This window comes from Lactuca virosa, chromosome 4 (genome assembly GCF_052849685.1).
Source record: "Lactuca virosa cultivar CGN04683 chromosome 4, Lactuca_virosa_CGN04683_v6, whole genome shotgun sequence".
Taxonomy (NCBI): domain Eukaryota; kingdom Viridiplantae; phylum Streptophyta; class Magnoliopsida; order Asterales; family Asteraceae; genus Lactuca; species Lactuca virosa.
The window spans coordinates 197,218,988-197,233,090 of record NC_136429.1 but is presented as its reverse complement, the minus strand read 5'-3'; positions in this window follow the sequence as shown (position 1 = coordinate 197,233,090).

Sequence of the window (14,103 nt, the reverse complement as noted above, 5' to 3'; positions counted from 1 at the left end):
GCTAGAAAAATCGGCACTAAGACTAGAACAAGGAGGGCTAGCCGATTTTGAGTGATAATTTGCTTCTCTCAAAGTTATTCCAAGAGTTGTGGTGTTGTGTGAAACATTTGAGGCATCACACTTGGGGTGCTAGGCTCACAAAGTTCTTAAGGAATCCAAGCAACAAGAAAGGTATGTTCTTCTACTAGCTTTTATGTTTCAAGTTCCCCATGCCATACTAGTTAGGTTAAGAACCTTGGAAAAATCAAATTTGCATGTATCTTAGTAAAACATAGATCCAAGGTTTCTAGGGTTGCATGTACACCATAGGAGAGTTAGAATGCTCAAAACCCATCAGTGGTATTAGAGCCTAGGCTTGTTTACTTGATACTTGATGCAAATTGTTGAAGAAAATCGAAAAAAACTGCATTCTGCTGAGTGAACTCGCCGAGTCCATGGGGGGACTCGACGAGTCCAAGTGTAAAGGCATCCTACTCGTCGAGTAGGTTCTTGCACTCGACGAGTAGAAGGCCGTGTGTGCAGTTTTTCGAGTTTTGCTGCTGGAAATGGACTATAATCATTACCCTAAACTGTTTTGGACTTGTAAAACCTATTTTTGGTGTGGTAATGATTATGCTAATCCATATTCAATGGTTATTATCAAAATTTCAAGTTTTATATGTGTTTATATGATTCTTGAAATTGTTGATATGAATGTTCATACACTTATGAGTTTGGTAGATCATATGAATTATTTGCAAATTGTTTGTTAGTTTAATTCTTGATCTAATTGTTTTTAATGGAGTCCATAATTTGTCATCAAGTTATGGATTACCAAAAGTCTTTTCTTTTAAAGTCCATTAAAGAACACATAGGTTACATAAAATGAAGAGTCTTCATTTTAATAAACCATTAACTCATAAGTTATGAAGTTGAAAAGTTTTGAATAGTTGCAAAACTTGCCCTCAAGTTTTGGAACATGTAAAGTCACTTTAGAAAACTTTAGTTCCAACCCCTAGAATTTTAAAAGTTAAAATTCAACCCTTATACTTATAGTATTATAAGTTAATAATATATATATATATATATATATATATATATATATATATATATATATATATGTATAAGGTCAAGTCGTTTTACCGTTAGTAGGTCTCATTCACGAAGCCGGTCTATAAGGGGGGTATAAAGCTGTTGCCTATAAAATGGCAGCTTAATGGGTGTCCACTCTCACCCACCGCTTCCTTGACTGGTGGAGGGCCGTTAGCCGAACGGGTAGGACAATGACTTTAATTCTCATTAAAAGTATAATGATTATAAGGTAACTAAATGTTTTATAAATTCCCAATCTTAGTTACTTTAGGAAAATGTGAATTTGGTGCTAACCCATGAAATTACACTTTGCACCGTGCTTAAGTCATTAGTGGAGCGTGTGTGGTTAACCGACACACTAACTTGGATTTAACAAGGTTGGCAAAGGGTGGCTTAAGGTTTATCATAGATCGGTGGAGAGCGTGTGGTTAACCGACACATCGATTAGGTGATAAACATTAAGAGTACCAAGTAAATTTGCATGGTTATTCACACCTTGTTATGTGATCCTCGGCATCCCAGTCACAAAACTTGAAGGGAAAAATCGAGATTGAAACATGCCATTGAAAAGTTCAATTAATCTCAAAAGAATCTAGGAGTTTCAAAAACCAATTAAAACCTAATAATACATTTCGTTTTCATGGTGGAAATTGTTGAATCATCATTCACCTACCTTCAAATATTTTATAGCTTGGATTACGACATCCCTCTTCTAAGTTATAAAATATTGTGTTGGGTCCTAGACTTAATATTACATTTGGGTGTCTTATTAAGGACTATCTATATATCTAATCTAAACTTGTCTTTCTTCCTTTTCAGATGTCTTCCAACATTGCTGCTTCTGGCTCAAACCCTACCGGCTCCTTCTCTCTCATGAACCTTTGTGGGAGAGTCATCTTTGATGGGACTAATTTCAATGATTGGATTAGGAATATAAGGATGGTCACTCGCTATGAGGACAAGGAATATGTCCTTGACAAGGAGCTGAAGGAACTTGATGAGTCTTCTGCTACTCCATAGGATATCGTTGACTTCAGGACTCATGAGAGAGATGCCACTAAAGTGGCATACATCATGTTGGCCACGATGACAACCGAGCTCCAAAAGTCCTATGAGGATTTTTATCCTTTTGAGATGCACCAATATCTGATGGAAAGATACCATCACGGGCCACATGCAGAAAATGCAAAGGTTTGTGGACCGTCTGATGAAGTTGAATGTAAACTTTCCCGAGGAGTTGGAAATTGACATCATATTGCACTCCTTACCTTCTTGTTATGATCAATTCTGAATGACCTATCATATGAACAAGGAGGAGGTCACCCTCAGCAAACTTCAAGGACTTTTGAAGACTGCTGAAAGTGGTCTCAATGGTAAATCGGTTGTTACCACTCCTACTCCTACCACCGCCCCTGTTCTGGCTATCGGGCAAGGTAAATGGAAGAAGAGGAAGAGCCCTTCGAAGGGTACCAAGGGAAAGTCTCTTGATGGCTCCTCTTCAAGTAGAACCAAAGGTGGTTCTGTCACTCCTTCTGCCAACCCTAAAGAGGCTGAATGCTTCTATTTCCATGAAAAGGCGCACTGGAAGCGAAACTGCCCAAAGTACTTGCAAGATGTTAAGGATGGGAAATTTTGTCACAACTAGCCTTTTTGGCTAGGAAATTCTGTCCTCAAGTAAGCAAGTACTATTGTGAGACTTGTGCTAACACTTCTAAGTGTACAATATGAGTTCCTAATGAGCCATGAAGTGTTAGAATAAAATCTCTCCAAGTATGCGAAATATCTCCCAAATCTTTTCAAGTATGTGAAATTTCTCCCAAATCTTTCCGAGTATGTGAAATCTCTCCCAAATCTCTTCAAGTATGTGAAATCTCTCCCAAATCTCTCCCAAATCTCTCAAAGTATGTGAAATCTCTCCCAAATCTCTCCAAGGATGAGAAATCTCTCCAAGTATGTGAAATCTCTCCCAAATCTCTCCAAGAATATGAAATCTCTCCCAAATCTCTCCACGTATGTGAAATCTCTCCCAAATCTCTCTAAGCACCTTCCTTAGTCGAAAACAGCTCAAAACCGGAAGAAGAAACCCAAAAGGACCCTCTTGGTCCGGAATCCTTTTGGTCCTGAACCTCTTGCTCCTGAACCTCTTGGTCCGGAACCCTCTTGGTCCGGAATCCTTTTGGTCCTGAACCTCTTGCTCCTAAACCTATTGATCCTGAACCTCTTGGTCCGGAACCCTCTTGGTCCGGAATCCTTTTGGTCCTGAACCTCTTGCTCCTGAACCTCTTGGTCCGGAACCCTCTTGGTCCGGAATGCCTTCTAAGGAGCCAAGAGGAAGCTTTTTCGGAACCTCTTAAGTGACTTCGGAGGTGAGAAGCTCCGGAAGGCTTCACTCCGGAAGCATTATGATCGGACCCTTCGGATCTGCTTCGGAAGTCCAGCCAACCTCACACCTCGGTCCGGATCGACCAAATTCGCATTTGACTTCGGAAAAATTGAAGCGCCTTCGGAACTCATCCAGCAGCTTTGAAATTGACCCAATTGACTCCGGATTTTGCTAAGAGGCTCCAGAACTTTGAGAAATGCTCCTGAAATTTGGAAAACTGCTTCGGACCCTCGCAGGAACAGCATTTCACTCCGGATTTTCATCATTTCCGGACTATTTTATCATTTTAAGGCATTTTGACGCCGGAAATTACACCAAACTCGTATTTTTCCTATACTAAACCCCTTAGACTCCTATTTTATGCTAAAATTAATTATTTTAAGCATATTCTTCATAAAAATATATGGTTGGGATTTAAGAAAACCTTATCCTAAATCAAGAAAAGGACAAAGAGGTTGACTTTGTGATTTGATGAAGTTCTCATTTCCCATGCAAATCACAGTATTCCATGCTTTACCCACCAAATATCCATGCATGGACCACCAGATACCCATGCACCAAAGATTCCCTCCCTTTTCATCCTCAAAGCAACGTCAGTAAGGAGTTTAGACTCCACTTTCTCTCTCACTTTTCCCATTTTCTCTTAAAAACTCATCTTCAAGCAAGGAACAGGGGATCTTGCTGAAAGGAAATTTCTCAACTTCTTCCTGGGAAATTTTAAGGAAAACATCCCTCCCAGGGAAGTTCTTCATCTCAGCCAAAAGTTTAAGTTTGAGATCTTCACTCCATAACTCCAAACAACTCCTCAACCAACTCAAGGTGAGCTTCATACCCCACCTTTTCGATATTTTAATGTTTTTGGGGGAGAGTACAAGTCAAATCTTGCCTAAATTCTTAAATGATTGCATATATACGTATGTTTGTATGTGTGTGTGAAATATTATTAAATTAATATTTTAGTAATATAGTCATGAACGTAAGAATTCTCAATTTCATAAAGAACAGATGGTACTTTGTACAAAAGAGCCTCCCAACTATTGGGTGTGTCCAACTTAAGACCTTTAGCTATGCTTTCATGTTTAGAAATAAGACTTATAAAAAGGAACCTTGATAAGTTGACACTATTTCTAGTGATTTTTCGAAAATGGGAACTTTGTGACTATTTAGCAAACTGTCAGGGAGTATTTTGTAAATATTCAATAAAAAAGTTTGCGTCAAGAAAATGCACAAATAGAGCCTTTATGACAGAAATATTTGCATGTCATAAACTGCTGTCGTAAAACCTCCAACAACATAAGTAATGTTCTATATGTCATAAAACAGAAAATGCGTGTCATAACCGGCATTTATAAATTTTTACAAAATATAACTTGACACTTTTTCTCTTGACTAAAATGACTTATTTTTCAATAAACGAAAAGGAACAAACACGAGCACCTAATTAACGAGCACAATCAACGATATGGAACGAGAACGATATTCTTATTCAACAAGTACGAATTTCATTATTTATCTAACAAATAATGGATCTCTAACGATTGCTCAAAAGGTTGTTAATATTCTAGTCAGACAAATCTCAAAAGTACGTAAATATAAAAATATTAGTGTACGTCTAAGTCCTGTAAGGAGTTATAGCCAGAGTCTCCTGGAGGGAGAGCGGGAATTTGTGTATAGATCTATACGGGGTTGACACCCCCACCTTCGCTGTTCGCTACAGCTAGACAGGCCAGTCTAGGGTGACAAATGTCTTTTCCAAACCGAGGGCGCCTGAGAAACGCCAAAACAGGCACTTCGTCATATTAGTATGGTTATAACGACTCACTAGAATATGTTAAGTCATCTAGACATTTATCTAAGGAAAAACCTCATAAATAAATTTTTGGCACGTTGTGTTGACCGTCCTATACATCATAAGTGATGGTCCGCATTTGTTGCGTTGACTGTCCTTTTTCATCGCGTAGAATGTACACAATTGCCATGCTGATTCTTTCTCCTAACAAGTATAGAGTCGTAATACTGCTATTTTTAAAAATTAAAAAGCGTAGGACTCTATGGAAAACGTTTGTAAACGATTTTGAAAACGATAAATTAACCCACACATATACATAGTTGGAACTAGAACTTATGAATATTTTATAGCAGAAAATATAGGATTTTCTGGAGAAAATGATTTTCTACGATTTCGATAACGATAAACTAGAACGCACACTCAATTTTACTCGATAAGAGGAACAAGATTTTCAACCATATTCTCTTTTTGAAAATAAGGGATTTTTCTGGAAACGGGTGACTATTACTATTCAAAAGAACTATTCTCGTACATAGCTCGCTTTTACAAATCACACTACTTTTCAAAATCACTCCTTATAAGGATGAATAAAAGTAATGCCATGCACACACATATTCATGATTTTCAAGGCAAGACTTCAAACGATTTCATAGAAAATATCGGATTTTCTGAAAGTACGATAAGAACGATTCTAAACAAGTGTAAACGACTTTGTACAAAAATGCTTATGAACTCACCAACTTTTTAGTTGACGCTTTTCAAAACGACTTGTATTCTCAGGGATCTAGTAAGCAGGTAACAAGGGACGCGGATGCAAGACTTTTAGCTGTAGCTTGGATTTTTCTGCTTATGTCTCTTTTGTGTAATTCGAAGAACAAATACAATATGTAAACAATGTAAGTTTGTTATCTCAATGTATGATGTTTGGATTGCTCTGTTTCATTTATATTCAATTGTTATGATACTGCACAACGAAGTCACCCGCCTCCGGACGTTTCCGCCGTCTGGTCCGGGGGTGTGACAGATTGGTATCAGAGCATTGTTTATAGTGAACTGGTATATCTAGCCATACAAGATATACAACTATAAATACAATGGGACTAAAACACACTCTGCCTGAAAGTATACTTTAATAAGATAAGTATTTTATGAAAGTATACATATCTACTAACACAGTATCATAACGAGAAGAAAACAAAAGTAACTAAAGGTTGAACGCTACAGTCAAACCTAGGCAGTATGTAATCATATCTGGGATAAATATAGCCTGATCAACTATATTTATTTGAGATATGACTAACATGTGCTTGGGAGTGATGGTGGTGTTGCAACAAACCTAAAACCTACCAACTATGAGTACAAGAGAATACTAGAATCGAACATCAAGTTTAAAATACTATAGGAGTATTTTAGGACACTATAAACCCCTCCCACACCTAAACTTTCCCCGTCTATCTCATACCTTGATTCTCGCACAAACAAGTAGTTGAAATTCCTCGCCAAGACTTCTACTACCCTGTCATGGTAAATTACAGATGGGGCAAGGAGAGACCAGAAGAAGTCCATGAGGAAAAACCCAGAAGTGAATCCCATGGAATACCAAGAGATGAATCGTGAAAGGGAGAATTTCGACTAAGGGCCAAACAAGGATGAAAGCGCCAAGGGAACTCATAGGAAGATTATTCCTGTTGGCAGAAGACCCTTTCACCTCTCTCTTCCCAGATACATAAACATCCCATATAGGCACTTATGGAATAGACATACCTAGAAACAAAACGATACCCACGCAAAAACAAGTTGAGAAATTGGCTCCTATCCAATTTAGGGCGCACCTTCACGAAAGACACCAGATCCACAATCGATGTGCACTGAAATCCGATAGCCAACGCCCTCACGAATCAGACATCACCTCTGTTTAGACCACAAGTAACCCAAAGTGACTCCCGGTTTCCAACCCTCTGTCATGAAGTAATGGAGACCATAAACAAAGGCCGATTTATGGGAATGTAAATCCTATCCCCCACAAGTAACAAGAACACCATTCCAATCGCCTACGAAACCCACAAGTAAGACTAGAAAACTAGACAGTGGTCATTTGGAGACCACAACTCATAGCAATCAAGGCTAGGACAACCTTAGCAACATAAGGAACACAAAAAGGACACTCATAGTATAAGTAAAATTGCCAAGCACTTTGTGCGCCAAAAGAGGATCACCACACTACTCGCCATAGGTTCATAATGCCCTTAATCGCAGTCAGTAGTAGTAAACCAAGAGGAGTACATCCTCCATGAATCCATACAACCGAATCCGTTAACTATAGTGCTAGCTATGTGCTATTTTGACGGACTTTACGCCAGACAATACATGTCCCCACTAAATACCATAACTGCATCATGGGGATGTAGGTTGACACAATTAGCACCAGTACGTTAAGATTATAGGAGTAAACCCACTTGAAACTAGTTACAAATACTTACGAGCTCACTTTCCGTGTGCAACAGGGTCATGTCTTACCATGAGATAACCAGTACCCTGAAGATGCCCCGGTCCTACAAATAAACCCCACCACATTCCAAGACACTGTAACAGCTGCCGTAGCAGCCGCCATGGCATACTTCAATGCCAACAGCACGAACGAAAACGGAAGCAGTATCGATAAATTCAATCGTAACAACAACCAGGGAAACCAACGAAAAACAACTCGCCAATGCACCCTAAAACCTAAACCTAAGCTCAAGAAACGAAAGATTGGAAATGAAAAAGGAGGCAGTTCGATTCAGAGACCTACTGAAAGACAACAAGTGGAATCAGTTCCTACCCCCACTAACCCTACACCTCCCCCATCGAGACCATCATACCTTGGGGACAATCCACCATGCAACAAGTGCAAATACCATCATTGGGGAGCCTGCCAGACATTTCGTTGCAAAAGGTGCAATAAGATAGGGCACACCTCCCGCTACTGTAGGGCCCTAGCCCCATACGTCACTCCAACCCGCAACCCAGAAGTAAGTTCAGTTTGCCACAAGTGCGTTGCAACAGAACATCTCAAGAGGGATTGTCCAACGGAGATGACTAATGAAGGAGTCGACGACTAGATAGGAGTTGACGACAAGGAACCCTACCACAGCTTTTGGTACGTTCCACGATAAACTTAAGCATCGATTTATCCAAAAAGTTTTTGTTAATTAAAAACATAATCCAAAAAAACTATTGTCTCGATAGAGCAAATCCTGTAAGTTGCGGGAAGCTAGGGATCCTTACGAATGGACCATGATGGTCCCATATGAACGTTAGTATCACATATGGTTAGGATTCCGCAAACTGAGAAAGTGCGATTCCGCCTTACTTTTGTCCCTGGGTTTAATAGCGATTAGGACAGAACTCCAGTCAACCATCTCTAAAGATCCTAAGATCTTAAGTATGTACAGTTAGGTCACATCCATCTATAGCGGAAGGACCTGGCAGAATTCGGATTACGAATTCCCTTGCCTTATAGCAGCACCCTCGTGTCGCCAGAACGCCTAACAAGCAGAAACGAGATAGACCCAATGGTAACAACGAAAACGAAACTAGCAACCATAAGAACACGAACGCTAGAACACCTAACAAGCAGAAACGAGATAGACCCAATGGTAACAACGAAAACGAAACTAGCAACGATAAAAACACGAACGCTAGAACACCTAACAAGCAGAAACAAGATAGACCCAATGGTAACAATGAAAACGAAAGTAGCAACGATAAAAACACGAACACTAGAACACCTAACAAGCATAAACGAGATAGACCCAATGGTAACAACGAAAACGAAACTAGCAACGATAAAAACACGAACATTAGAACACCTAACAAGCAGAAGCGAGATAGACCCAAATGGTAACAACGAAAACAAAACTAGCAACGATAAGAACATGAACATAGAACACCCTGTCATTTCTAGCAACCAGTGATCCTCGAATCGACGTAACAACAAGAAGTCCAATGCCATCAATTGGCACGGACAGGCTTGATCCTCACCTTACAAAACCCGAGCACTACAAATAGACTTTCGTCCTACTCCACCGGGTGATAAAACTCTTTCAACCGGTAACGACAAATCCCTAGCAACCAGACACCTAAGTTCTGGTGTAAGAAATACCATGCCCCTCCCTAGCCCAATGAAGATTGAAAATCAAGAAGCAAAGGGCATCAAGGGAATTCGAAAGGCTTCCAACCTCCTCCAGAGGTTCCTATAATCCCTTTGTAAATCTCAACCATGTGCTAAGCGGAGATAGAATTACCCCGGCTCCTAGAACCACCCCAATAACCAAACACCCGATACCACTTAGCACAGTCACAAGAACAGATAGTGTCTGATCGCAAGATCGACATAATAGATAAAGTAAACATCAGACCCAGCCCCTAACCACAGGAAACACCTGTCTAACTGATAAGGGAGAAAGACGAAAATTACCATAAGCACCGCTGACTACGAGTAAGCCAAACAAACCCATCATCAAGGATCGATACTCCCTACCCCGAATCGGAGGTTCGCTCAACCACCAGCAAAGAACTGGCAGAGACCGACCTACCATTAGGTTGGAAAAAACCCTAGGGAGAAAACTCCCAAGATAATCTAAGGCTCATAAGGTCAACTATATCACGCAAACTCAACCTTGGTGACCATAGTACCAACTCCTAAGACCTAGAAAACTCTACTTCTAGGACACCAGGATCCCGATCCCTAGAAGACCATTCAAAAGGCCTCGCCAAGAAAGGGCCCGATAACTCATAGTCTCCGATTAACCAAAGGACCCAGGTTAGGACATTTATCCTTCCATGTGGTCAGCACTCACAAGTGTCAGACCACCGAAACTCTAGAAATTCCACCTGGCAAGGTCAAGGTAAACAAGAACCCACATCCCAAAGAGAAGCATGTGTGATGGACATTGACAAGGTTTGGGATACCCACTTGCTTTTAAATGAGTAATCATATAACAACAACTACCACTCGAACATAGGAGTTGCACCCCTCGAGGCCCTGTGTGGCCAGAGGTGCAGATCATCCTCTGTTAGGCTAAGATGGGAGATACCCAGCCGACAAGATGAAAAACGCCCAATAGCACACTCACTAGACCCGAGATTATTCGATAAACCACAAAAATGATAGTTCAAATCCGAACACGACCCCAACTATAGTAACGCTGATGAAATAACTATGCTGATAACATCTTAAAACCTTGAAGTCCCAAGTAGGGAATCAGGGTATTAATTTAAGAACTTCCCTCAGGGAAGAGTGACTCGAGTCAAAAAGGAAAAGTAAACTAAATTCCCGATGCACCAGACCCTTCGAGATCCTCGCACGGATCGGCCCGGTAGCCTACAAACTCCAATTACCCTCCGAGTTTAGTAACGCACACCCTGTATTCCATGTATCGAACTTAGAAAGTGTCTATCGGATAACCCTTCCAGTTCCACTAGACAAGACTAAGGTGAACTAAAACCTCCTAATCATTGATCAGCCTATCAAGACAATGAACGAGAAAGTTAAGAACACAAAACAAAGTCGCATCCCGATTGTGAAGGTTCGAGAGAACACTAGGCGCGAGCCGATATTCACTTGGGAACTCAAGGATCAAATAACTCAAAAGTGCCCTCGCCTATTTTCGCATTCATAACCCTATCTTTCGAAAGAATTTTGGGACGAAATTCCCTCTAACGGGGGGATGATGTCACAACTAGCCTTTTTGGCTAGGAAATTCCGTCCTCAAGTAAGCAAGTACTATTGTGAGACTTGTGCTAACACTTCTAAGTGTATAATATGAGTTCCTAATGAGCCATGAAGTGTTAGAATGAAATCTCTCCAAGTATGCGAAATCTCTCCCAAATCTCTTCAAGTATGTTAAATTTCTCCCAAATCTCTCCAAGTATGTGAAATCTCTCCCAAATCTCTTCAAGTATGTGAAATCTCTCCCAAATCTCTTCAAGTATGTGAAATCTCTCCCAAATGTCTCCAACTATGTGAAATCTATGCCAAATCTCTCCAAGGATGAGAAATCTCTCCCACATGTGAAATCTCTCCAAGTATGTGAAATCTCTCCCAAATCTCTCCAAGAATATGAAATCTCTCCCAAATCTCTCCACGTATGTAGAATCTCTCCCAAAACTCTCTAAGCACCTTCCTTAGTCGAAAACAGCTCAAAACCGGAAGAAGAAACCCAAAAGGACCCTCTTGGTCCGGAATCCTTTTGGTCCTGAACCTTTTGGTCCGGAACCCTCTTGGTCCGGAATCCTTTTGGTCCTGAACCTCTTGCTCCTGAACCTCTTGGTCCGGAACCCTCTTGGTCCGGAATCCTTTTTGTCCTGAACCTCTTGCTCCTGAACCTCTTGGTCCGGAACCCTCTTGGTCCGGAATGCCTTCTAAGGAGCCAAGATGAAGCTTTTTCGGAACCTCTTAAGTGACTTCGGAGGTGAGAAGCTCCGGAAGGCTTCACTCCGAAAGCATCATGATCGGACCCTTCGGATCTGCTTCGGAAGTCCAGCCAGCGTCGCACCTCGGTCCGGATCGACCAAATTCGCATATGACTTTGGAAAAATTGAAGCGCCTTCGGAACTCACCCAACAGCTTCAAAATTGACCCAATTGACTCCGGATTTTGCTAAGAGGCTCCCGAACTTTGAGAAATGCTCCCGAAATTTGGAAAACTGCTTCGGACCCTCGTAAGAACAACATTTCACTCCAGATTTTCATCATTTCCGGACTATTTTATCATTTTAAGGCATTTTGACGCCGAAAATTACACCAAACTCGTATTCTTCCTATCCTAAACCCCTTAGACTCCTATTTTATGCTAAAATTAATTATTTTAAGCATATTCTTCATAAAAATAAATGGTTGGGATTTAGGAAAACCTTATCCTAAATCAAGAAAAGGACAAAGAGGTTGACTTTGTGATTTGATGAAGTTCTCATTTCCCATGCAAATCACAGTATTCCATGCTTTAGCCACCAAATATCCATGCATGGACCACCAGATACCCATGCACCAAAGATTCCCTCCCTTTTCATCCTCAAAGCAACGTCAGTAAGGAGTTTAGACTCCACTTTCTCTCTCACTTTTCCCATTTTCTCTTAAAAAGTCATCTTCAAGTAAGGAACAGGGGATCTTGCTGAAAGGAAATTTCTCAACTTCTTCTTGGGAAATTTTAAGGAAAACATCCCTCCAGGGAAGTTCTTCATCTCAGCCAAAAGTTTAAGTTTGAGATCTTCACTCCATAACTCCAAACAACTCCTCAACCAACTCAAGGTGAGCTTCATACCCCACCTTTTCGATATTTTAATGTTTTTGGGGGAGAGTACAAGTCAAATCTTGCCTAAATTCTTAAATGATTGCATATATACGTATGTTTGTATGTGTGTGAAATATTATTAAATTAATATTTTAGTAATATAGTCATGAACGTAAGAATTCTCAGTTTCATAAAGAACAGATGATACTTTGTACAAAAGAGCCTCCCAACTATTGGGTGTGTCCAACTTAAGACCTTTAGCTATGCTTTCATGTCTAGAAATAAGACTTATAAAAAGGAACCTTGATAAGTTGACACTATTTCTAGTGATTTTTCGAAAATGGGAACTTTGTGACTATTTAGCAAACTGTCAGGGAGTATTTTGTAAATATTCAATAAAAAAGTTTGCGTCAAGAAAATGCACAAATAGAGCCTTTATGACAGAAATATTTGCATGTCATAAACTGCTGTCGTAAAACCTCCAACAACATAAGTAATGTTCTATATGTCATAAAACAGAAAATGCGTGTCATAACCAGCATTTATAAATTTTTACAAAATATAACTTGACACTTTTTCTCTTGACTAAAATGACTTATTTTTCAATAAACGAAAAGGAACAAACACGAGCACCTAGTTAACGAGCACAATCAACGATATGGAACGAGAACGATATTCTTATTCAACAAGTACGAATTTCATTATTTATCTAACAAATAATGGATCTCTAACGATTGCTCAAAAGGTTGTTAATATTCTAGTCAGACAAATCTCAAAAGTACGTAAATATAAAAATATTAGTGTACGTCTAAGTCCTGTAAGGAGTTATAGCCAGAGTCTCCTGGAGGGAGAGCGGGAATTTGTGTATAGATCTATACGGGGTTGACACCCCCACCTTCGCTGTTCGCTACAGCTAGACAGGCCAGTCTAGGGTGACAAATGTCTTTTCCAAACCGAGGGCGCCTGAGAAACGCCAAAACAGGCACTTCGTCATATTAGTATGGTTATAACGACTCACTAGAATATGTTAAGTCATCTAGACATTTATGTAAGGAAAAACATCATAAATAAACTTTTGGCACGTTGTGTTGACCGTCCTATACATCATAAGTGATGGTCCGCATTTGTTGCGTTGACTGTCCTTTTTCATCGCGTAGAATGTCCACAATTGCCATGTTGATTCTTTCTCCTAACAAGTATAGAGTCGTAATACTGCTATTTTTACAAATTAAAAAGCGTAGGACTCTATGGAAAACGTTTGTAAAGGATTTTGAAAACAATAAATTAACCCACACATATACATAGTTGGAACTAGAACTTACGAATATTTTATAGCAGAAAATATTGGATTTTCTGGAGAAAACGATTTTCTACGATTTCGATAACGATAAACTAGAACGCACACTCAATTTTACTCGATAAGAGGAACAAGATTTTCAACCATATTCTCTGTTTGAAAATAAGGGATTTTTCTGGAAACGGGTGACTATTACTATTTAAAAGAACTATTCTCGTACACAACTCGCTTTTACAAATCACACTACTTTTCAAAATCACTCCTTATAAGGATGAATAAAAGTAATGACA